Source organism: Oryctolagus cuniculus, chromosome 15 (assembly GCF_051225735.1).
Source record: "Oryctolagus cuniculus isolate XC-2025 breed Fujian yellow rabbit chromosome 15, ASM5122573v1, whole genome shotgun sequence".
Lineage (NCBI taxonomy): Eukaryota > Metazoa > Chordata > Mammalia > Lagomorpha > Leporidae > Oryctolagus > Oryctolagus cuniculus.
The window spans coordinates 68,602,274-68,626,689 of record NC_142881.1 but is presented as its reverse complement, the minus strand read 5'-3'; the positions used below and the strand labels follow the sequence as shown (position 1 = coordinate 68,626,689).

Here is a 24,416-nt window from a genome sequence, read left to right as displayed (position 1 = left end):
TGGATACTGTTTACTGTTTATTTTTTTGACAGGCAGAGTGGACAGTGAGAGAGAGAGACAGAGAGAAAGGTCCTTCCTTTACCATTGGTTCACCCCCTAATGGCCGCTGCGGCTGGCACACTGCGCTGATCCGATGGCAGGAGCCAGGACTTCTCCTGGTCTCCCATGGGGTGCAGGGCCCAAGCACCTGGGCCATCCTTCACTGCACTCCCGGGCCACAGCAGAGAGCTGGCCTGGAAGAGGGGCAACCGGGACAGAATCCGGCGCCCCAACCGGGACTAGAACCCGGTGTGCCGGCGCTGCAAGGTGGAGGATTAGCCTATTGAGCCGCAGCGCCGGCCCTGTTTACTGTTATGTGCATTTCCCCGGGTGCTCTCCCTGTGGCACCAAGGCCTTGAACTTGAAGTTCTGATACCAGCCGGGAGAGTGCTTGTGATTCTCGGGAGCCGAGAGCGGTTGTTTTTCAGATGCTTTGTTCTTGCTCGGCCTCAGTCCTCCCCTCTCCCGATGGGACTCGGCGGAGATGAAGCCTGATTTCCTGGTCATTATCCTTGGAGATGGTTCAGTCTCTCATGCTTTTCTCTGGGCCTGAGTGCGCTGGGTTTCTGGGGTCCCCGGCCATTTGTCTGCTGTAGGTCTGGAGACGGCACGGACTCAGCACTGGGCACGTCCTGGACTGGGGAGCGGGGAGGATGGTCTCTGCCCTGGGAATATGTGTTACTTCTGGGAGGACAGGTGACTCGGGTGAATGACCCCGGTTGCCTGCACATAGTTGATGGGCTTGGAGTGGGGGAGGGGGGTAAGGCCCGGGGGCTAGAGACAGCTGAGTGTCACCAGCCCACTCTCGGGAACGCCTGCAACCAGGGTTTCAAATCTTGGCTCTCCCACCCCACGCTGGGTGATTTCAGCAAGTCTCATCACCTCCTGAGCGCTCTTGTCCCAATCCGTGGAGGCAGGGCTGACGCGTACCCGTGTTTTCCTCCTTGGGCTGTGGCGAGGATGGAGGTGCCTTACAGGAAGACAGGGCCCCCGAGTGCAGAGCCAGCCCTCAGCCTGTGCGTGTGGTCAGGCGGTGTCACAGGCACGGGCAGCACTTGGGGATAGAGCCACAGCTGCCCGAGGGAGGGATCTGCAGTGGCCACAGACGAGGAGGCCCACGCTTCTGTGTTGCACTGCTTTGGTCCTGAAGCCTACATTGTTGTCGCTCTAGTTTGAGAGGCAGAGAGCTCCTGCCCACCAGTCTACTCCCCAGATACCCACAATGGCCAGAAAGGGTGCTGGGAACACATTCCAAGTCTCCCACGTGGTGGGCAGGGACCTGGTTCCTGCTGCCTCCCAGGCCTGCACTAGCAGGAAACTAGAACTGGGACTTGAACCCAGGTACTCTGATGTGGGTGTCTTAGCCACCAGGCCAAGCACCTGCCTCCTGGAGTCCACAGCTCAAGGAGGGCGTCCCCGTGACCTCTGAGGAGTTTGGCCTAGAAAGGACCTTGGGGAAATTTTATATGGGGATTTTACAAGATGCCCATTTTCACACGGACACAGGGCAAATGGAGGCCTGATTCTCTTTGACCCCAGAGAACTGAACGTGAGCTGAAAGACAGGAGAGGCTGGGAGGCAGAGTGGAGCTCTTAAGAAAAGACCTCTCAGGGCCAGCGCCGTGGCTCACTTGGTTAATCCTCCGCCTGCGGAGCTGGCATCCCATATGGGTGCCAGGTTCTAGTCCCGGTTGCTCTTCTTCCAGTCCAGCTCTCTACTGTGGTCCGGGAGGGCAGTGGACGATGGCCCAGGTGCTTGGGCCCTGTACCCGCATGGGAGACCAGGAGGAAGCACCTGGCTCCTGGCTTCGGATCGGCACAGCGCTGGCCATGGCAGCCATTTGGGGAGTGAACCAACAGAAGGAAGACCTTTCTCTCTGTCTCTCTCTCTCACTGTCTATAACTCTACCTGTAAAATTTAAAAAAAAAAAAAACCCTCTCTTCCTCACTCTCCTTCCTTTTGAACTTTCCCTCATCAGTCTTTCAAAGACATGTATAAAGAGACAGGAAAATGCAAGGAACACCCATGCAGCCTTCACCTACCTCCGCAACAACTTTTTGCTTGCTGTGATATTTTATGTTTTAAGATTTATTTATTGGGGGCTGGCCCTGCAGTGTAGCAAGCAAAGCCGCTGCCAGCAGTGTTGGCATCCCATTGGGCGCCGGTTTGAGTCTCGGCTGCTCCACTTCCAATCCAGCTCTCTGCTGTGGCCTGGGAAAGCAGTAGAAGATGGGCAAAGTCCTTAGGCCCCTGCACCTGCCTGGGAGACCCGGAAGAAGCTCCTGGCTTCAGATCGGCCTAGCTCTGGCTGTTGCAGCCATTTGGGGAGTGAACCAGCAGATGGAAGACCTCTCTCTCTCTCTCTCTCTCTCTCTCTCTCTCTGCCTCTGCCTTTGCTTCTCTGTAACTCTGCTTCTTTTTTTTTTTTTTAAAAGATATATTTATTTATTTGAAAGGCAGAGTGACAGGAGAGACAAAGAGAAAGTAATATTCCATCTGCTGGTTCACTCCCCAGATGGCCCAACAGCTGGGGCCAGGCCAGGCCAAAGTCAGGAGCCTGGGATTCTATCTAGGGATCCAAGTACTTGGGCCATCTCCTGCTGCTTTCCCAGATGCATTAGCAGGGAGCTGGATTGGGACTAGGGCAGCTAGGCCCTGAACCTGTACTCCCGTACGGGATGCTGGCGTCGCAGGTGACAGCTTAACCTGCTGTGCCCCAGCGCTGGCCCCTGTGGTATTTAAAAACAAAGCGCGGCCGGTGCCACCGCTCACTAGGCTAATCCTCCGCCTTGTGGCGCCGGCACACCGGGTTCTAGTCCCAGTCGGGGCGCCGGATTCTGTTCCAGTTGCCCCTCTTCCAGGCCAGCTCTCTGCTGTGGGCAGGGAGTGCAGTGGAGGATGGCCCAAGTGCTTGGGCCCTGCACCCCATGGGAGACCAGGAGAAGCACCTGGCTCCTGCCTTTGGATCAGGGCAGTGCACCGGCCGCAGCGCGCCGGCCGCGGCGGCCATTGGAGGGTGAACCAACGGCAAAGGAAGACCTTTCTCTCTGTCTCTCTCTCTCACTGTCCACTCTGCCTGTCAAAAAAAAAAAAAAAAAAAAAAAAAAGCACCAAAACCAAATCGCATGCCTCACTTCATCCATACTTACTAAAGGATGTGTTCCTAGGAGATAAGGCCTGAACAAAACAGCAATATTAACAATAATATCTTAATGTAATCCAGTACCCAGTTGACGTTCAGTTTTCCTTGTCTCAGAAAGGTCCTTTCACGGGTGGTTTGTTCAAATCAAGATTTAACAAGGGCTGCTGGCTGCGTTTTGTTGATAGTTTCGTAATCGCAGGCAGTTCCCCTGGCCTAGGTTGTTTCAGGAAGAACTCTTTTTTTTTTTTTTTTTGGACAGGCAGAGTGGACAGTGAGAGAGAGACAGAGAGAAAGGTCTTCCTTTTCCATTGGTTCACCCCACAATGGCCGCCGCGGCCGGCACACCACGCTGATCCGATGGCAGGAGCCAGGTACTTCTCCTGGTCTCCCATGGGGTGCAGGGCCCAAGCACTTGGGCCATCCTCCACTGCACTCCCGGGCCACAGCAGAGAGTTGGCCTGGAAGAGGGGCAACTGGGACAGAATCCAGCGCCCCAACCGGGACTAGAACCCGGTGTGCCGGCGCCACAAGGCGGAGGATTAGCCTAGTGAGCTGCAGTGCCGGCAGGAAGAACTCTTACGATGTTTGGTGCCACCTGCCTGTGGGGTGGTGTGTGCTGGGTGGCCTCCTGAGTGTGCCATGTGCAGGGACTGGATGGGTCCAGCCTCAGTTTCCCTCACAGGGCCCCTGCAGACACTTGTGAAACAGCGGGTGAAGGGCCCGTGTCCATGTGGCTTGTTAGTTCTGGCTGCGGGCTGCTTGTTCAAGGTAAAGAGACTTGCAGGTGAAATGAGCGGTGTAAGAGACCACAAGGGGTCCCGTGATGACTGGGAGTCCAGAGCGCGGCCCCCTTACCCTGGGACTCCGGTGAGGCCCCTCAGCAGGGTTCTGCAGAACACGGCCTGGAAATCCTCGGCCTGGACCTTCTGTTTGCAGCTGTGGGAGAGAGAGGCTCCTGGGGAGCCCGGCCCCACCCCGGTCAGCGAGGCTGCCGGGCATGGCTGGACCCTGTGTGCCCTCCGGCACCCCGTCTCCACCTGCCTCCTGCTAGGTGTCCGTGTCTCCAAAGGACGTGTGACCACAGCGTGCCCAATAAAAAACCCTGTCTGCTACCCAGGATGGAGATGTGGGGAGGTGTGGCGTGAAGCCCAATCAGTCCGTCACTCGGTACCTGTTTCTGAAAAATACTCTCTCTCTCTCTCTTTTTTTAACCTTACCCTGCACTGCATAAGAGGACCATTTGCAATTGGTGAATAATTCAGCCCCCTAATAGGACACCTGCTGCGGGGTCTCTGGCGCCCCCTGCGTGGGAAGCAGCAGTGCACTGTGGCCCAGGTCGGCCGTGACTGAACCCCGGTGGCTGTCTCCAGCCAGGCTGTGTTCTCTGCCCAGGGATTTTATGGATGTGAACTGGCTCTTGGGCAGCCCTGAGTCTCCTTGAATCCACTTCAGCGCTTGTCTCGCTCCTCAGCATGGCCCCTGGGAACCCCACATGCCCCTTGTGTGACATTTTGGCCACTGCCAAGCTACTGTCCAAATGTGGTGAAGATCTGTCTGGCCAGTATTTTTTTTTTTAAGATTTATTTATTTATTTGAAAGACAGAGTGACAGAGACAGGGTGGGAGACAAAGAGAAAGAGATTTTTCCATCACTCCTCAAATACTTATGAAAACCAGAGCAGGGGCAGGCCAGAGCCAGGAGCCGGGAGCTCCATCTGTGTCTTCCTCCTGGGTGCAGGGACCCAAGTACTTGGGCCATCATCTGCTGCCTTCCCTGGCACATGAGCAGGGAGCTGGATCAGAAGCAGGGCAGCTGGGACTCAAACTGGCGTGCTGGCATCGAAGGCCGCAGCTTAACCTGCTGCACCCCAGCCCCCCCCCCCCCCCCCCCGAGCCAGTGTTGAGTAAGAAGATGAAACAAAGGGAAAGGAACTGTGTGTATTTCTGTATTGCAGTGTAAGAAGTGTACTTAGGATGCCTTAATTCTTTAAGAAAATAGTGACCTTTTTAGCGTCACGGTAGCTTCTGTTTTCACTCCAAATAATTCTCTCTTTCTCTCTTTTCTCCCTCTCTCCCCTCTCCCTCTTCTTCTCCTTGTCTCTCCCTCTCCCTGCTTCTCTCTCCCTCTCCCCACTCCTCTTCCCTTTCTCCCCCTTCCCTGCCTTCCCCCTCCCCCATTCCTGTCTCTCTCTCCCTCTTCCCCCTCCATCTCCTGCCCCCTCCTTTCCCTCCTCCTCCCCTCCTTCCCCCTCTCCCTCCCTCCCCCTTTCCCTCATCTCTGGCTAGACCTTTCTTTCCGGCTTGCATTTCTTACCTGCTGTGTGTGAGCCCTGTGGCTGGACAGGATCTTAGAGACCTCTTTGCCCATACTCCATGTTTTACAAATGAGAAGCAGTGGTCCAGAGACACAGGTGACTGGCTGAGCCTCCTGTGGGATCCAGGCCTCTTCCCAGACTGGAGGCGGCTGGCTGGGGAGTCTCCGTGTGGGTGCTGGATTGTCCTGACGTGGGCCTGCCTTAACTGCCACCAGCCTTTACCACGAGGGTGGGCAGGTAACAGGGCTCCCTGTGCACGGACTGCCCTCCCGTTCCTGATCGTCGAACACAACCTGTTACAAGCCCGTGCACTTAGTACTTGCGTGATCTCGTCAGGGGAGCCCGGCAGCTTCTCTGCGGGGCCGGGCAAGCTTCGGGGTCCTTGTGGGTGTCCTTGTAGAGACCGCGTGTGCTCCCCGCCCCCACCCCGCCCCATGAAAGTCCATGCTGAGATTGTGGTGTCCTAGGCCGTTGTATCACAGAGTCGTTCCTTCTGGGCACCTGTCTCGTGATGGGGCCGGCACGTCTACATCTAGTGCTGAGTCACAGTGGGTCTGCCATTGGCAGGACCTCCGTGTCGCCTTCACTTATGATGCAGCAAAACCTCAGGGTGCTGAGGCCGTGCCTGCTCAGTGCTTAGTCACAGGACAGAGCTTGGGCAGGGAGAGGCCCCAGCCTCTGGACAGAGCCTTTGATAAAGATAAGAGGATAAAGGTCCCTGGGCGCTGAGTTGGGACGCACCCTGATGGCCAACCTCAGTGGGAATTGGATCCAGGAAATGGGCAAGAAAGTAAACAAAACCAAAACTTGCCGGTTCTGGGTCCTTCTTCTGACAAAGCCGCAGAGCCGTGGCGGCACTGCTCGGGGTGCTGAGTGTCTGCATGCCGGTGTGTTTTTCACTCATTCCTGCCAGAGCTGCAAACCCCCTGTGTGTGTCTCACTGTGCCCCACTCCCCCAGTACTGTGGGCCCCGGGAGAAGGAGCAAGCCAGCGACCAGCTGCCCTGACCTCCTGTTTGCCCTCAGCCTCCTGCATGTGGAGGCTTCTCCCTCAACCCTGCGGGGCTGGCCCTGGTGCCCGCATCTGGGTGTGGACCCCGGGCAGATTCAGACCCAGGTTTTGGATCCATCAGTCTGTCCCTGCAACTTGCCGCCTCGGCCCTGCTCCTGTAGGCTCTGCACAAGTGCCGAGCACACAAAGATGAGAACGGTGCTGTGGTCCCTGGGGGACACTGCAGACCAGTGCTGCACCCTTGGCCTGGGTTTGTTCTCTTGGCTGGGGCGCATGTCGTCGGGATTGCTGGAAGTTTTCCTTTGCGATGGCCCCGTCTATTCTGGGAGGTCCTCTGCCTGGCTGACTCAAGGCGCCCTGAGTCTGTTACATTGCGAATGGTGGCAGTGTAGATGGAGCGGGACAGATGTTGCTGCCCAGACTTGGGGCACCCAAGGAAGGAGGATGTCCAGTGAGCGGGGGACGCACAGGGCTGGGAGGGGCAGGCTGCTGCTGGAGGCTTGATGGCAGCCTTGCTCCTGCATTCGCTGAGCAGGCGCTGGGAGAGCCTCTGGCTGCCGCCCATGCAAGACGGGGCAGGCCTGGCTGCTGCTTCCAGCCCTGCTCCCTGGGCCTGGAAGGAGGAGCGGGCTCAGGGGCGGGCTGTGTCATGTGAAGAGGGCCCCGTGGCCAGCGGTGAGTGGGTCAGAGTACAGGCCAGCTGGCTCTCCCAGGTGTGGGTGGGCTTGTGTGAGTTGTTGGTGGGTTTGCAAAGCTGGCTTTTTCCTGTTGGGAGTCTGAGAGTGAAAGCTGAGATGCTGGAGATGAGAGAGTGAGGCCTCTGGGGAGTTGGAGATGCAGTCCCTGCAGTGGGCTTCTCTGTGGGGTGCAGGGAGTGGCCGAGGAGTGAAGTCGTGAGTGACCATGCTCTCCATTGGTGTCCCCATGGCCACCTCACCTAGCCTCTCCAGGCCTGGTGTCCTCTTGTCTTCCACGGGATCTGTGATGCCGCCTCCCTTCTGGAGCTGGAGTGCCAGGCAGGCGTGTGTTACAGGTCGATGGCACACATACACCATGCAGTGGCATGTACACACGCTAGGCATCATTGGAGTGCCAGGCAGGTACGTGTTGCAGGTAGATGGCACACGCATGTAGGTAGTGGCATGTGAACACGCTAGGCGTCACTGGAGTGCCAGGCAGGTACGTGTTGCAGGTAGATGGCACACACATGTAGGCAGTGGCGTGTGAACACGCTCGGCGTCACTGGAGTGCCAGGCAGGTGCATGTTGCAGGTAGATGGCACACACATGTAGGTAGTGACATGTGCACACGCTAGGCGTCACTGGAGTGCCAGGCAGGTGCGTGATGCAGGTAGACGGCACACACATGTAGGTAGTGACATGTGCACACGCTAGGCGTCACTGGAGTGCCAGGCAGGTACGTGTTGCAGGTAGACGGCACACGCATGCAGGCAGTGCCGGGTCGGTGTGTGTTGCAGGTCGATGGCACACATGCAGGTGACAGGTGTGCACATGCTAGGCATCAGCATTGCATAAGCACACGGTCTGTTTTCTCGTTCCATCGTACCAGCAGCCCTTGAGAGGTAGTGATCTAAAAATGAGGACCTGGTGGGGGCGGAGGCCAGGTGACTTGGGGATCAGTTTAGGGGGGCGGATCAGAGCCAAGGTACTGGGCCTAAATCATGGCTCTGCCCGAGGGTGACCCTGGACAAGTCACTTTCATTCTCTGCCTTTGTTTGTTTCCTCATCCGTGCAGTGGAGTCAGTGAGACGGCTTTGTATTGCGAGCGAGGATTAAATGAGCTGCCGATGGGAAGTGTGCAGGGCAGGGCCTGGCACCATGAGCCCGTGTGCGCACGGGCTGTGGTCTTTATTGCCTGGGCCATGGTCATTTGTTTCCCACACAATCCCACACTCAGGGTGTGGTCTACAGCCCTAGGCTGGTTTGCAGACTCTCGGTTCCTGGTCCGTGATGAGCTGTGCGTAGAGACTTAGGGTAAATGTTTAGCAACCTTGAGAATAGCTTACCCTTGCTGGGACTCAGCGAGCACACGGCTTCAGGTGCTGTTGGATCACGCGGTGAGTGCCATGTGGCGTGGGTCACAGGACCACAGGACTGCAGACAAGAGGGTGGCAAGATCAGAGGGGGCTTGCGTCACTGCTGCCCACCTCTGGACAGCCAGCCTCCTGTGGGGAGCCTCAGCCAGCAGCAGCAGGGGGCATGGACAGCATGTTGTGGGCCAGTGCGTGGCGACTCCAGGTGGTGAGGTCCCGTGATGGAGACTTTTATTAATGAGCAGTTGTCTCTGTTTCACTCCTGTGACGGGTGCTTTTCTCGTCTCTCCCCTGGCAGGTGTGGTTCAGGCGGCCTTCCACTCAGGAAGGCACAGGATCCCTTTCTACCTCTTAGACTGATGGGGACTGGAAGCTGGAAACTGTCGGTGGCAGGTGGGTGTGCCACCCCTGCTGCACGGCTGTCCTGAGCCACCAGCTCCTGTTTCTGCAGGGCCCGCGGGGAAGGTCCAGGATGCTCACGGCAGTGCCGCAGGAGGGGTGTAGAGGGTGGAGAGCAGGGCAGGCCGCCAGTGCGACCGTGATGTGTCTTGAAGCCCAGCGGTGCTCAGGGGAAGGTAAAAAATGCGGCGAGATGGGTAAGGCAGAGCTGGTATGTAAATGAATGCAGAAACAGTGCCCTGGGTTGCACGAGCAGAAAGGAGCAGACAGACAGAAGAGGAGGGGCGCCCATAGGCGCAGGAAGGGAAATGAGAAGTAAAAGGAAACACGAGAGGGAGCGGAGAAGACACGCTGCTATCTTTGAGGCAGGGCCCTCGGCTGTCACTCGGCTCCTGGCACCGTGGCGTCTGTGTGTCTGGGCAGAGCTGGCAACCTCAGCGTGGCCTCAGTAGGGTAATCCGCGGTGTCAGAGGCTGAGAAAGGCTGGGGGTGGGCAGCGTGGTTCATGGCACAGGTGGCACACTAGGGACATGGATGATTTTAATGATCTAGGTGATTGCAGGAGCAACAGGTGACCTGGTCTTTGATTAGTTTACTTTTACTTTTTTTTTTATTTTTTTTATTTACTTGAGAGGCAGACAGAGGAAGAGATAGAGATGAACAGGTGGAAGAGTGAGCGTCTGTCTGGTGGTTCACTCTCCAAATGCTCACAACAACTGGGGCTGAAGCCTGGAGCTCGGAACTCGATCCAGGTCTCCCGCGTGCGATGGCTAAGATCCAGTTGTCTGAGCTGTCGCTGCTGCTGCCTCCCAGGACATTAGGAGGTGGAGTTAGGAGCCAGAGCTCGTCCCCAGGCCGAGAATGCTCTTTTATTATTGTCCTGAATGTCTCTGGATTTTTATCTACTTTAAAGGCAGCACGACAGAGTGAGAGCGAGAGAGCGAGCAAGAGAGAGAGAGAGAATCTTCCATCTGCTGGTTCACTCCCAGATGCCTGTAATAGCTAGGGTTGAGCCAAGCTGAAGTCAGGAGCCAAGAACTCTATTTGGGTCTGGCATGTGGCCCAAGCACTTGAGCCATTGTCTCCTGCCTCCTAGGATGGGAAGTGGAGTAGCCAGGACTTGAACCAGGCACTCTGACATGTGACACGGGCATCCCAAGTGGCAGCTAAGCCTGCCGGGCTGAACGCCTGCCCCAAACCCAGGCACCTTAACCGCGAGGCCAAATACCCGCCCGTAGTGCGCATGTGCGTCAGTGATGCATAGTCTTACCCTGGCCCTAGTGGAAATTCTGGGTGGTCACCCCTCCAGGCAGTCAGTTAGGAAAACACGTGCTCAGTTCCTTGTGCTGTGGACTGCAGGTCATGGGACACGTAGGACGGGGACACAGGAGGCAAAATTTGCTTTAGGAAGGGGAAATCCCATGTGGCATCAGGAGCAGCGTTCTTTCGGGGAGACAGCGCGCTCCTGCTGGTGGAGCGGCGGGGGGTGCCTCCACCAGTTCCTCGTCCCCGCCACCTGCGGCCCTTGCAGCTCTAACTGAGCTGGGCTTCGGACTTTAGATTTGGGGCTGGCAATTCAAAGCAAACGAAACAAAATATTACAATAGGGTGAGTGTCCCTCACAAGAAACACAGGAGACCAGAAGTGTTCCAGATTCCGGGACATCGGTGTAGACCCTACCCGTGAAGCATCCCTGCTCTGCAAATCCAGAATCTGCAGCCTCCTAAACCCAAGACCCTCTGAGCGTCGGGTCGGGGCTCTGCAGCTTCTGGATTTTGCACCTTACTGGATTGTGGGTTTTCAGAGTAGGGACCCTCAGCCTGTATGCGATTAACCAAGTTATTGTAGAGCATTTAGAAAACGCTGGGGACAAAACAGAGCAGCAGTTGTAGGTAACGTTATTAACCAGAGATAGCCACTGGAGGCTTTCTCTCTCTCTTTTTTTGATCATAGCATGAAAAGGGAGGTGGCTCTTTGGGGTAGCAGCTGAGACGCGGCGTGGGACACCCAAATCCCATCCTGGAGTTGCCTGGGTTTAAGTGCTTGCCCTGTGCCTGATTCCAGCTTCCTGCTACTGTGCATCCCGGGAGGCAGCAGTGGTGGTGGAAGGCTTGGGTCCCGGCCACTCATGGGAGAATGAGATTGAGCTCCTGGCTCCTGGCTTCAGCCTGGCCCAGCTCTGGCTGTTGCAGGCATTTGTATAGGAAGACGGGACAGCTCTGATCAGTGAACCCGTGGATGAGATCTCTCTCTACCCCCTGTCTGTCTCTGTCTCTGCCTTTCCAACAGATAAGAAAAATAAATAGATTTAGAGAGTAAAAAGGTGGTCTTTTTTTTTTTTTTTAAAAAAAAGACTTATTTATTTTTTTGAAATGCAGAGTTACAGAGAGAGAGAGAGAGATCAATCGATCGATCGATCAATCTTCCATCTGCTGGTTCACTGCCCAAATGGCTACAACTACTGCGGCTAGGCCAGGCCAAAACCAGGAGCCAGGAGCTTCTTCCAGGTCTCCCACATGGGTACAGGGGCCCGAGCACTTGTGCCATTTTCCTCTGCTTTTCCCAGGTGCATTAGCAGGGTGTCGGATTGGAAGTGGAGCAGCCGGGACTCAAGCCAGTGCCCATATGGGATGCTGGTGCTGTAGGTCCTGGCTTAACCTGCTGTGCTACAGTGCCAGCCCCCAGGGGGTTGTTTTTAATGAGTGCCCTGTCAAGATTAATGTCCCCAGTTCCCCTTGACCAGAGATCAGAGCTGTCCCGTCTTCCTGTACAAAGGGCACTGCAGTGCAGCCCTGCATTCACAGGTCTCTGTCCACCTCTTTGTCTCTTCACACTGAGACCGGGCCAGGGGTGCTGTGGGCATCAGAGGTGTGGACGTGGCTGAGGCTGTGCATACAAGTTGCCCGGCTGCCCCGTGCTGATCCTGAGTCGCTGCCGGGTTTCTCAAGGTGTGCTCTTCGCATGGCTCCTTCAGAACCCCCTGGGCAGCTTCTAGAAGGCGACTCTGGGGTCGGGTCCCCAGGAGGTCGTTTGCACAGAGGCCTTTGGGAAGTGGCACATGGTGTCTGCACCTGCCCTGGAAGGGACGCAGACAGGCCACACCTGTTCCCTCACACCTGAGGCAGCGCCGCCACTTGAGGCCGGGTCCAGGGACAGCCAGGCCGGGAGACCATAGCTGGGAGATGCGGCTGTGCGGGCCTCTTTCCTCAGACGGAAGTGGGGGCTTCGCGGTGGCTCTGCTGAGCCCGAGTGCTGTCTGGCATGTGTCTTACCAGTGTCCCCAGGGGAGACGGCCCTCACAGCTGGCTTTGGGGCGAACGTCCGGAGAAGTGGGTCAGGACAGAGAGCTCCTCGCTCTGCCCCTCCCTAGGGAGCCAGCTGTTGGCCCGGGCCCACCCAGGCCCTGGCATCTCTCCAGGTCGGCAGAGGAGCTGTCTGTGTGCCTCGGCTGGTGCCTAGGTTTGAGGGTGTCAGGTGGTGTGGGGGCGCCACTCAGCCAACGTGGGGAGGACGCAGAGGACGGCCCAGGATGCCTCTGGTGCTGCCGCTCGTAGCTGCACGGTCTCTGTCCTGGAGGCCAAGGCCTCGCTGTGTGGGGCGTGCTGCTTCCTTGCACTGGGCTGGGGAGGCCAGGTGAGTCGCCCAGGGGCAGGCAGCCGAGGAGGCGCTGTCTGGCAGGTGCAAGCCGCGGGGCTGCTCTGCACGGCTGCTCACGCCTGCTCTGCCTGCCCTCTGTCTCCTGGGGTGTGCTCCTTGGCGTATTCACACAGCCGCGCTGTGGCGGTGTCAGCGAGTGAACGGCCCACACGAGGAGCCCACGGCAGTGAGCTGGGCCCTGATGTGCCGGGCCCATCCAAGGAAGGGAGCGTGGGCTGAGGGCCAGCCTGCTGAGGGAGGTAGCTTCAGAGCCAGGCTTTGAGGGCTGGGTTGAAGTCCGTCAGGTGCCAGGGAGACGCCTTCTGGGCAGGGGGAGCAGGAGCCCATGGGTGAGGCGGGAAGAGCCAGGCCTGCTGGGTGGCTGTGGACACGGGGGTGAATGGAAGGTGGCCTGGCTGGGAAGGGTTGGAGGAGCTGAGCTGAGGGAGGAAGGAGTGCCCGTGCCGCGCTGGCCTCCGTGTGTGTTTCCCTTGCTTCTGGGCCGTGTGGCTCCCACAGGTCGCCGGCTATCCGGGAGCCTTGGCTGTGTCCCCCGTATGACGCAGGCAATGGGGCAGCTTGAAAAGGAGTTTGTGTTGGTGATGTGAGCCACATGAGTACGTGGCAGGGAACTGGGCGTGCAGTCAGATGCGCAGTAAGCACTTGTCTCCTTCTTTGAATGTTGGGGTGGGACCGGGTGACTTTCCCGTGCTGAGCCACAGGGAGCCCGGAAGGCTGTGGCGTGTGGAGTTGATAAGCTAATGCCCCTTTGCTGTCATGCCTGAAGATGACGGTGGTGGTCTCGTGGGGGTACTCTGGGGGTGTAGGGTGGTGGGCGGGATGCATGGGCCAAGGCCAGGCTGAGGGGAAGCGTCTTGCCCATCACAGGCAGCCTGCTGGGGCGGGGCTGCCGCCGTGCACTGCTGGTGCTCTGGGCACAGGTTCTGGAGGGAGAGGCCAAGGCTTGAGCTGTGGTCTGGTGAGGCCTAGCCGCTCCCAAGGGATCCTGGGTAACCGGGCACTAGCTGAGTGGGAGTGGGATGCATGGCAGGAAGCCGGGCCACAATGGCCGTCGTGCAGCGTCATGGTGGCCATAGCCAGCGTTTATCCAGCTCTTACTGTGTGTGCCTGGAAAGTGTTTGCGGTTCATCTCTTTTTTTTTTTTTTTGGACAGGCAGAGTGGACAGTGAGAGAGAGAGAGAGAGAAAGAGAGAAAGGTCTTCCTTTTGCCGTTGGTTCACCCTCCAATGGCTGCTGCGGCCGGCGCATTGCGCTGATCTGAAGCCAGGAGCCAGGTGCTTCTCCTGGTCTCCCATGTGGGTGCAGGGCCCAAGGACTTGGGCCATCCTCCACTGCACTCCCGGGCCATAGCAGAGGGCTGGCCTGGAAGAGGGGCAACTGGGACAGAGTCCGGCACCCTGACTGGGACTAGAACCCGGTTGCCGGCGCTGCAAGGCGGAGGATTAGCCTAGTGAGCCGCGGCACCGGCCTCGTGGTTCATCTCAACCGGACCTCCCATCAACCCTGAGATCCAGGTGCTTGCAAGGACACGCGTGAGAGCCCATGGTGCGGCAGAAATGACCTCACCATGTCTTAGTGTCGCTGCTCCGGCCTGGGGGACCACGGAGACCTCAGACATCAGCCTGCGGGTGGGCACGGGGGGCAGCTTGGCCAGGAAGTCGTCAGCAGGTGTGGAGGAGCAGCCCCTGCTGGCTTCCCCTGCCCGCTCAGTAGCCAGCAGCTGTCCCGGAGCTGCACACCTCTGTGCTGCATCTGGGGAGGGGGCGATCCCAGGACCCACTCGTGCCAGGGCTGGCCTTGAGCCAGAGCCCTTCCTCCTGGGGTCTTCCCGTGACCTTGCCCCGCATCGCACCGCCGCTTCCTCCCCTGCCCCACCTGCCGGCTGGGCCTCCAGGCGTGCACAGGCCTGTCGGGAGCCAGGCCTTGGAGGGGCAGGGGCCACTTCCTCTGGAGCATGGGCAAGCTCAGGCTTGAAGGCGCAGATCTGGGGCCCAGCCTCGTGACTCGTGCCCTCAGGAGCTGCTCCTGCGCGGGTGCCAGGTGGTGTCCTCCGGGGGTCGGATTAAAAGATAACTCTTGGCAGGAAGCAGCAGGCCTCTGCTGGCCTTACTAAGCAGGCCTGGGCAGCTCAGCGCGCCATCTCCTGGGCCCTGCTCCTGGCTGCCTCTGCCTCTCCTGCTCCCCCGTGCTGTCCCTCTGCTGCACGCCCGCCCTGGAGCCCAGGCAGGCAGCCCCGCCCCGTGCGCCTCACCTTGTCACCAACCTCCCTTCGCTTCCCTTTCTCTCCCGCCTGCTCCGTGAAGAGCAAAGTCCCAGAGAATCGCAGCCTCGAGGTGTGGTGGGAGGTGGAGATGCGGAAGCGGAGAGCAGGGCCCCTCGCTGGGCCTGAGTGTGGCGCTGGGTGAGCCGAGTGTCATTCGTCACCAGCAATGACTGCTGGGAGGAAGGTGCTTGTCTGAGGCCAGGGCTTCCTGGCAGCAGTGCTGGCCGTGAGTCGGCCCGGGTGGCCCCCGTTCCTGGACTGTGCGTGGGACGTGTGTGGATCTCTGGGAGGCCCACAGGGCTGTGCTGACCTTGGGCAGTGGGGACGGAGAGGGCGGCCCTGTGGGAATGCCCGCCACCCTCGGGTAGCCCAAAATGCTGTGACGTGTTTTCAGACTTCTTCCCCATGTCTCCGTCTTGGTGTAGACCCTCACTTTGGGAATCATATACCTTCATTGTTTGACCCTGCCATTAGGAAGCGGTACCATAGATTCTCTGTCTCTCTCTCTCTCTCTTTTAAAGTTGCTCTTTATGTATTTTCCTAAACATTAATTTTCTAAGAGAGAAGATTCTTTTAGGAATATTTTCCAGGGCCTGCACTGTGGCTCAGCAGGTTAATGCTCTGGCCTGAAGTGCTAGCATCTCATATGGGCACCGGTTCGAGACCCAGCTGCTCCACTTCCGATCTAGCTCTCTGCTATGGCCTGGGATAGCAGTAGAAGATGATCCAAGTCCTTGGGCTCCTGCATCCATGTGGGAGACCCAGAAGAAGCTCCTGGCTTTGGATCGGCGCAGCTCCGGCTGTTGCGGCCATTTGGGGAGTCAACCATCAGATGGAAGACCTCTCTCTCTCTCTCTCTCCTTTCTGTGTAACTCTGATTTTCAAATAAATAAATAAATAAATCTTAAAAAAAGAAGGAATAGTTTCCTTTTTGGGTACTTAGCACATGGCTGCATACACAAGACTGACCTATTTTTATTTTTTATTATTTTTCATCCCTCTCTCTTTTTTTTAAGATTTATTTATTTATTTGAAAGGCAGAATTATAGAGTAGAGGCAGAGAGAAAGAGAGAGAGAGAGGTCTTCCATCTGCTGGTTCACTCCCCAAATGGTCGCAACAGCCGGAGCTGTGCTGATCCGAAGCCAGGAGCCAGGAGCTTCTTTTGGGTCTCCCACGAAGTGCAGGGACCCAAGCAATTGGGCCATCTTCTGCTGCTTTCCCAGGCCATAGCAGAGAGCTGGATTGGAAAAGGAGCAGCCAGGACTTGAACTGGTGCCCACATGGCGTGTCAGCACTGCCAGCGGTGGCTTTACCTGCTACACCACAGGGCCCCCCACCCCTTTTTAAATGATGTATTTATTTGAAAGGTAGAGTTGCAGAGAGAGAGGGAAAGACAGAAAGAAAGAGGGAGAGAGGGAGGAAGAGAGGGAGAGAGAGAGAGAGAGGGAGAGAGAGAGAGAGAGAGAGAGAGAGATCGTCCATGTGCTGGTTTACTCCCCAGGTGACAACAACGGCTGGGGCTTGATCAGGATGAAGAAGCCAGGACCGGGAACTCCACTCGGGTCTCCCATGTAGCCCAGAGGCTATGAGGCACATTAGCAGGGAGCTGGGTCAGAAGTGGAGCAGCCGGGATGCCGGCATTGCGAGTGGTGGCTTAACCTGCTGTGCCACAGCACCGGCTCCAGCGCCCCTTATTTTTAAATCAACAGTGAAATAGTGAAATAGTAAAAGTGATTTTTAAAGATTTATCCCAGTAGTGAGATTATTTGATTTTCTTCAGACTTCTGTTTTAAACAGATTTTGAGTGCTGGGATTTTTTCCTCCGAGTTGGCTTTGGAAACTGTTCAGAGCTGCAGACGAGTTGATCGTAAGGAAGCTCTTGTCCGGTGTTCACCTGGACTCACCGGCAGCTAGCAGCCGGCGCGCCAGCTGTCTTATCCTCTCTCTCTCTGCCTGTGACGCCACGTTGATAAATTTCCTGACCCATTTGGGAAAAATGGTGTGGCCACGAGGATGCCTCTCCCTGGGTCCCAAAGTGTGCATCGCGCTCTCAGAGGGTGCGTGGGGAACCAGGACACAACTCCTGCAGCACCCAGAAACAGGGCCTGCTCACACTGCCCTGTGCACCTGTTAGACTCCTGACCAGCATGTTGTGCCTGGTGGCCATCTTTATGTTTTAAAAATACGGGGTATAGGTTTGGTTGTCGGTGATTGGCCTGTGCCTGTGAGGTAGCTGTGTAGGGCCCCTCTGCTCTCTGTAGGCTCTGTGGTCACAACAGCCCGGAGACTCTTGCAGCGGCTCCAAGTTGAAAGCTTCTGTGTTCTGAATCCCTTCGGTCTCTGAAATCTGACACCTCCAAGGCTGGACATTTTGAACAGTCTTGCTAAATTCCTTTAAGTACCCAGGGCTCAAATGTCCCATTGCCCACAGGGCTCCAGGTCGTTTGACATAAAACAGAGAAAGGCCAGGAGCCTCTCCTTCCAAAGCAAAGCTTCTCCTCCCCTCTCCTGGTAGTGTGGGGTCACTGGCCTCCTTAGCTCTGGACACCCTCAGAGCACAGCGTCACCTGCCAGGGGAAGAGGGTCTGGCTGGGGGCTGCAGACAGAGCGCCCCCTCACTCTCCCCTTCTCGCCGCCCTATGCTGGCAGGTGGAGGTCTGTGAGCTGAGCTGAGCAGCACAGTGAGGTCTGTGCTGCAGAGAACGGAGGGAGCAGGTTCAGGGGAAGGCGGCCAAGTGGTCACAGCCAGCAGCATGCCACCTCCGCACAGCACGCTGCCCTGCCGCACCGAGAGCTTTGTTCCTTCCGGACTTAATCCAGCACCCACGGTGTTCAGTCTGAGCGCAAAGGAGGAAGCCAGGGCTCCACAGCCAGCTTTGTTTGCCCTTGGGTGTGTGGCTGCCTCTCCCTCTCCCCTTCCTCCCTCCCTTAAGATTTATCTATTTATTTGAGAGGCAGAGTTACAGAGAGAGGGAGAGAGAGAGAGAGAGATCTTCTCTCCACTGGGTCACTTCCCAGATGGCCTCAACGGCTGGACTGGGCTGGGCCAAAGCCAGGAGCCCAAAACTCCATCTGGGTCTCCTGCGTGGGTGGCAGGGGCCCAAGTACCCGGCCACCCTTCACTGCTTTCCCAGGCGCATTAGCAGGGATCTGGATCAGAAGTGGAGCAGCCGGGACTTGAACCGGCACCCACCTGGGATGCCAGTGTTGTAGGCAGCAGCCTAACGTATTGCGCCACAATGCCGACTCCCTTTATTTTTTCATTTTGAAATTAATTTAAAAAAATGACAAATTGTTTATATTTGTACACATACTGTTTTGGTTTTGAATATTTTAAAATTCGAGAGGCAGAGAGAGAGAGATGGAGAAAGATCTCCCATCCGTGGGTTCACTCCCCAGATGCCCTCAGCAGCGGGGGCTGGGCCAGGCTGAAGCCAGGAGCTGGTGGCAGGGGCCCAACCCCTGAGCCTTCCAGGGTCTGCATTCGCAGGAGGCTGGCACTGGGAGCAGAGCCTGCGTTTGAGTGTCCCAGGTGGCCTCTGAACTGCTGTGTCCAGGGCCCGCCCACCACTGAGTCCCTCCTGGCTCCCTGGCCCTGTGGGAGCTTCTGGGGCTGCAGAGGTCTGGTCTCTGGAACGCACAGTGTGCTGTGGGTGGTGGCGCACGAACAGTGGCAACACAGTGCATCAATGCAGCATCCAGGGCATGCATGCGGGGTGGGGGTGGGGCTCCCAGAGCACAGCCAGCGCCTGACCCGGCTGGAGCCTCAGTCTGGCCGTCTGTCCGAGGAGCGCAGTGAATGACCTGATCTTTAGGGTCCCTGCCATCTGTTACATCTCCTGGCTGTCCGTGGTGACCGGTGGCGTCTGAGGGCCTGTGTGTAGAAAGTGCTCCTGAGCCAGACAGACCTGTGTCCTCTGTGTTTATCTTTTCCCAGGTACTTCCTTGTTCTCTGATGGGCCAGTGACACTTGTTTTGCATGGCCGGAGTGTTTTTCTCACAAGTTGGCTTGGCTTGTGGCCGTGTGCTGGTGCCAGCAGGCCACTTATGGGTCACGGGGTAGAGAGGGATTGAGGGCACGTGTCAGATGTGCTGCTGTGATCGGAGCCAGGATTCGGTGTGACTCCATCTGCTGCCGTATCCCTGGCTTCCTAAGGCCTCATCCCGCTCGTGGGGGTGTCTGTCCCCCGGAGTGTGGACTGGGAGGACAGGGCCGGGTGGTCACCGTGGGCTCACGTCACAGAGCCCACCCACAGGAAGAGACAGGGCCCAGCCTGCAGGAGGGGCCGGGATCTCCCTGCAGCTCCTCGTCCCTGGGCCTCCTGCTAGGAGCCTTGGTCAGGGCTATGCAGCCAGCAAGTAGATTGGTGTTGCTGTGTTCTGGAGCCACACAGAGAGGAGCAAGATTTGCAGCACATCAGCTCACAGCCAGCTGCTCGGGGAGGAGCTCCTGGAGCGTGTGTGCTGACGCCATCTGCGTAGGTCCTTGGATCTTTACCGCGCTGCCCTGCGGGAGTGACGTGTGGCACGGGCTAGGGGACCGGAGCTCTTGGAAATGATGTGAGCGAGGAACTGTTTCCATTGCGTGTGAGACAGCGAGAGACAGGCAGACAGGTGAGCTTGCCAACCTGTGAATGGCTTGCCTGGGTGGCAGCTGCTCCCTACTGCGTGTCACCTCCTTTGCTGCGTCCCCACTGTGTGTGTCACGCGCTGCTGCCTGCTGTGGGATGCAGAGATAAGCCAGAGGCTTGTCCCTGGGCAGCTTTAGCAAGAGCACCCGGCACAGAGAGAAAACACAGGGCTCCTTGCTCATAAATTATTGAAGATTTCTAGACGATGACAGCAGAGCGTGAAGCCACCTGTGGGGCTTCCTGGGACTGCAGCAGTCACATGCCCGTGCAGCTGCCCTGGTCTCCAGCGTCAGGAGAAGCCAGGCCTGGTAGACATCGGCTGAAGCTGCGGAAAGGCCCACATCTCCCAGTGGGGTGATGACGGCAGGTTGTTTCCAGGCGGGACCTGGGAAGCTCCAGAGCCTGGAGGGATAGCCAGGATGCCGGCAGGGGTGGTGAGCGTGCTGGAAGCACCCGGGCATCAGCGTGTGGTACGATGGCCGGGCCAGAGGCCTTGGGGGGACTGCACTGAGTCCTGCCGTGGAGACCCTAGACCGGCAGCTGCAAGGCAGCCAGGAGGTAGGTCTGGGGACACACAGGGGACACGCTCTGTGCAGGTGGCATTCACAGGGGCTTGAAGTGGCTGTGCCGGAGCTCCCCCGTGACCCTTCCATGTGAACTGTGGTTATGATGCTCTGTGTCGTAAGATGTTAAGATGAGGAAGCAGAGGGACACAGCGGTACCCTGTCCCTTGCCATGGAGGAAGGTGGCAGAGCTGGGACCCTTGAGAGCCCAGGTGAACTGGGAGGTGGCTGAGATGGCTGAGCCGCGAGAGGTGTTGGCAGTGGAAGGAGGTGAGTGTGAGAGGCAGGGCGTGGTGGGAGGACAGTGGACCTTGTGGCTGCTGGAGTCTCCCAGTCAGGAGTTCCACCAGCTGTCCTGTGTGGGCCACCAGTGCTGGCAGGAGCACCCCCAGTCGGGAGCTGCTTGCCGGTGTCTGGTAGACCTGCCAGGTGTTACCCCTCGAATTTGGCCCCCGTCTGCTTGGAGGCTTCCTCTTTTCCTCATTAGCGCCCTTTGGGCGTGAGGAGATGGTGTTCTCCCAGACTTTCTCAGCCTGCCATGTCATGGCTTTGTGCCGAATGCAGCACTGCAGGGGTGGATGGAGCCACCTGCGGCAGCTGCTGTGGCCTGCTGGATCTTGTGCACGTTTAGGACAGTCCTCTCTAGCCCCCACCCACAGGGACCTAGTGCCCCTCCTCCTCAAATCAGCCGTGTCCCCATTTGTTTCCTGACAGCTCCAGGAGGGCGGTTACCAGGCAGGGGACCTCCGGGAGCTTGGTAACCCGAAACCGCCTCTCGAACTGTCTGCCTCGTCACCACCCTTCCAGCGGGACCTCGGCCTCCGACTGGGCCAACTGGTTGAGCCACTGTCATGGGCACTCATGGGAAACAAGTGGCCTTTGTGGTGAGCCCGTGGACGGAGCGTGCCGTCAGCAAGGGCGAGGTGGCCAGGCCCTGGGCAGCCAGCCTGGAGCCGGGAGGCCCAGGGCAGACTCGTTTTTCTCATTGGTGGGGGACGCAGAGCTGCAGGAACTGTCCTCCTTTTCAGGCTGCAACTCTAGACTGTTTCCCAATGTTTTTAGTTTCAGTTAAAAAAATTAAAATTTGTTTGAAAGAGAGACAGAGATAGAGCTCTCTCATCCGCTGGTTCGCCTCCCTAACACCTACAGCAGCCAGGGCTGGGCGGGGCCAAAGCTGGGATTCTGGAACTCGATCCAGGTCTCCCTTGTGGGTGGCAGGAACCCAAGAACCTGAGCCATCACCGGCTGCCTCCCAGGGTGTGTGTCAGCAGGAAGCCGGAATCGGGAGTGGAGTTGGCACTCGGCCTCAGGCCTCCAGTTTGGGATGCAGGCACCAGGTGGCGTCTTGAGTGCCCAGCCAGATGCCTGCCCTGTCTAGCAGTTTCCAGGGCACTTGCGCCTTGCGCCTCTGGGACCCCTTTCCGGCCAGGTGTTTACCTTTTCTGCACAACTTGCAAACGCAGAGGAGGACCAAGACTTTTGGAGGTTTCTTTTTTTTTTTTTTTTTTAAGATTTATTTATTTATTTGAAAGTCAGAGTTACAGAGAGAGGAGAGGCAGAGAGAGAGAGAGAGAGAGACAGACAGAGAGAGAGAGAGAGACAGGTCTTCCATCCGATGGTTCATTCCCCAATTGGCTGCAAAGGCTGGAGCTGGGCTGATCCAAAGCCAGGAGCCAGGAGCTTCTTCTGGCTCTCCCTCAAGAGTGCAGGGGTCCAAGCACTTGGGCCATCTTCCACTGCTTTCCCAGGCCATAGCAGAGAGCTGGATCAGAAGAAGAGCAGCCGGGACTAGATCCGGTGTCCATATGGGATGCCAGCACTGCAGGCGGAGGACTAACCTACTGTGCCTTGGCGCCGACCCCATCTGAGTATCTCCTAATTCCACATTCTCGCGAGCCTTTGGAGGTTCCCCCTCCTGTGCGTAAGAATGGATTCTCCGTACCTCGGGACTCCGCCAGGTGGTCATGGGCCCAGAGTGGATGTGGGCATGTTCTTGTCTGCTCTGGAGACTGTTTTAGGAGGCGTCGGTGACTGATGGCAGAGCTAGGAAGGGGCTACCCTGTGAAATGGTTCCAGCGGGGTTGGTGTCATTCCCTAGAACTGTGTCCTGAAGCTGTGCCCTGCTAGTGTCCATGGCCCTTGCAGTCTGTCCCCGTTGAACCCTCTGCCCAGAGTTCTGCTGTCCTCTGTCGCAGGTGGGGTACGGTCTTTGGAGGAGGCAAGGGGGTGGGACCCTGGCCGGCCCAGGCCGTTTCTGTGGGGCTGGCTGAGGGGCTCAGCCTGCAGCCTGCACCAGCCCTGCTCTGCCGCGCTCCCCCCAGCCCTTCCCACCTTTGATGCAGTCACTGTGGGCAGAAGTGCTGGGAAAATGAAAGAACACGTGTGGACTCAAAGTGTGCCCCTAGGACAGCGCGTGTTTGCACACCATCCTCCCTGTTTCCATCTGAGTTGAGAAGCTGGGGGCCCAGCAAGCCCCAGGACACAAGAAAATTGGCACTTTGTTGGGCTGCGTGCTGGTGGCCGCTGGCTGTCTGAGCCCCGTCTGCCATGAGAGAGCTGGATTTTCCAGATGGAAATGACTGGCCACTGCAGCCCCCCTCTCTACTCCCTCTCCCTCTCCCTCTCCCTCTCCCTCTCCCTCTCCCTCTCCCTCTCCCTCTCCCTCTCCCTCTCCCTCTCCCTCTCCCTCTCCCTCTCCCTCTCCCTCCCTCCCCCTCCCTCCCCCTTCCTCCCCTCCCCCCTCCTCCCCTCCCTCTCCCCCTCCCTCTCCCCCTCCCTCTCCTCCCCTCCCCCACCCCTCCCCTCCCCTCCCCCTCTCCTCCCCTCCCTCTCCCCCTCCCTCTCCCCTCCCCTCCCCCTACCCCCTCCCCCTCAGGGGCTTCGTATCCCTTATCTCTCTGCTAAGGTGATGTCTGCCCGCAGCACAGCACGTGTGTCTCCTTTATTCTCGGTAGTCTTTCCAAATTCATTCTTTTGGATTACTTCCTTCTTTGCACACAGGCTGAAGATTTCAACAGAATCTCTTTAACTGTTAGGTTTTCTTTTCCTTAATAATTTTCCCCCTAATTAACCAAAGCAATATGATGCTTATGGAAAAAGAAAGATTCTAGAACTATGCATGGTAGAAAGGCCAGGTTCACTTTAAGTGTGTGCTGGTGCCTAAGGCTGGGAAAAAAGTCACAAGGTCTGGTGCTCACCCAGGCAGGTGAGGGGTGGGGACAGGGGTGGGGGAGGGTGGGACTTCCAGGTCCAGCAGTTGTTAAAAACTTAGGGCTTGAGGCTGGGTGCCTCAGGGCTGCTTCCCTGACCTTGGAGAGCCTCAGGGTCCTTGTCCATAAAATGGAGCAAACAGCAGCACCTCCCTCCCCGTTGCACACTGGGCCCCGAGTTCGGTGATGCCCCCGTCTGTGGTCGATGCCTGCATGGCCCAGCACTGGGGGAACCGCCCAGCCGCGTGCTCTTGCCAGGGCTGCCTTCACACAGTACCATGGACCAGGAGGCTTAACCAGCTCACCTGTTTCTTGTCTCCAGGTCTGCAGGCTGCAAGCCAAGGTCAAGGTGTGGGCAGGTTGGTTTCTGCTGAGCTTGCACACAGTGTGCTCTGAATCCCTGGACGTGTGTGTGCTCATGTCCTGGTCGCACACAGGCGCCAGTCACCTGGGCTCATCCTAGCATGGCCACCTCTCCCAAGACCCTGTCTCCAAGGGCGGTCGTGTTCTGAGGTGCTGGGGGCTGGGGCTTCAATATGTGAGTTTGGGGGAATACAGTTGAGCCTGCAACAGTAACTCTACTGATTTTCCAGGGTCCTAGAGTGACACCTGGGGGACCGGGTGTTTCTGGGTGAGCATTAGCAAAAGGAGTCAGCACGCGCTGAGGGCAGGCAGGAAGGTTGAGGTGCCTGTGCAGAGGCCCTGGTGCCATTCCCGAGCTGCCCGTGCGTCACAGTCACTGAGCAGCTCCTGACAAGTCCTGGGGAGGGCGTTCGGCCCATGGTACAAGTGCCAGCTGGGAGGCCTGCATCCCCCAGCCACGTGCCTGGATTTGAGTTCCAGCTCTGCTCCTGGTTACAGCTCCCTGATGATGGGCACCCTGGGAGGCAGCAGGTAATGATGGGCCAAGTCCTTGGGTCTTTGCCTCCCACAAGGCAGACCTGGATGGAGTTCCTGGCTCCCAACTTCACCCTGGCCCGGCCCTGGCCATTGCAGGCATTTGACGAGTGAACCAGCAGGTGGAGGTCTCTGTCTCCGTCTCTCTCTCTCTCTCCTCTCTGCCTCCCATATAATGAGAATACATAGAAATCCTAGTTGCTGGAGGTGCTGATTTTGGGAGCGGGGCCAGGTCCT

At 57.7% G+C, this 24,416-nt stretch overlaps 1 protein-coding gene across 2 annotated transcripts in view; it reads left to right on the top strand.

Annotated features, from left to right (window-relative positions):
* DLG5 (discs large MAGUK scaffold protein 5) overlaps window positions 1-24,416 on the top strand; it is a 106,931-nt gene that overhangs the window by 9,136 nt on the left and 73,379 nt on the right. Inside the window, exon 1 of one of the 2 annotated variants that reach the window (XM_089314116.1) lies at window positions 14,996-15,016. The exons of the other annotated variant lie outside the window; for it this stretch is intronic. The gene's annotated coding sequence lies outside the window, so the exon portion shown is untranslated. Of the gene's footprint in view, window positions 1-14,995; window positions 15,017-24,416 lie in introns of those variants that run through there. 2 annotated transcript variants of the gene reach the window in all.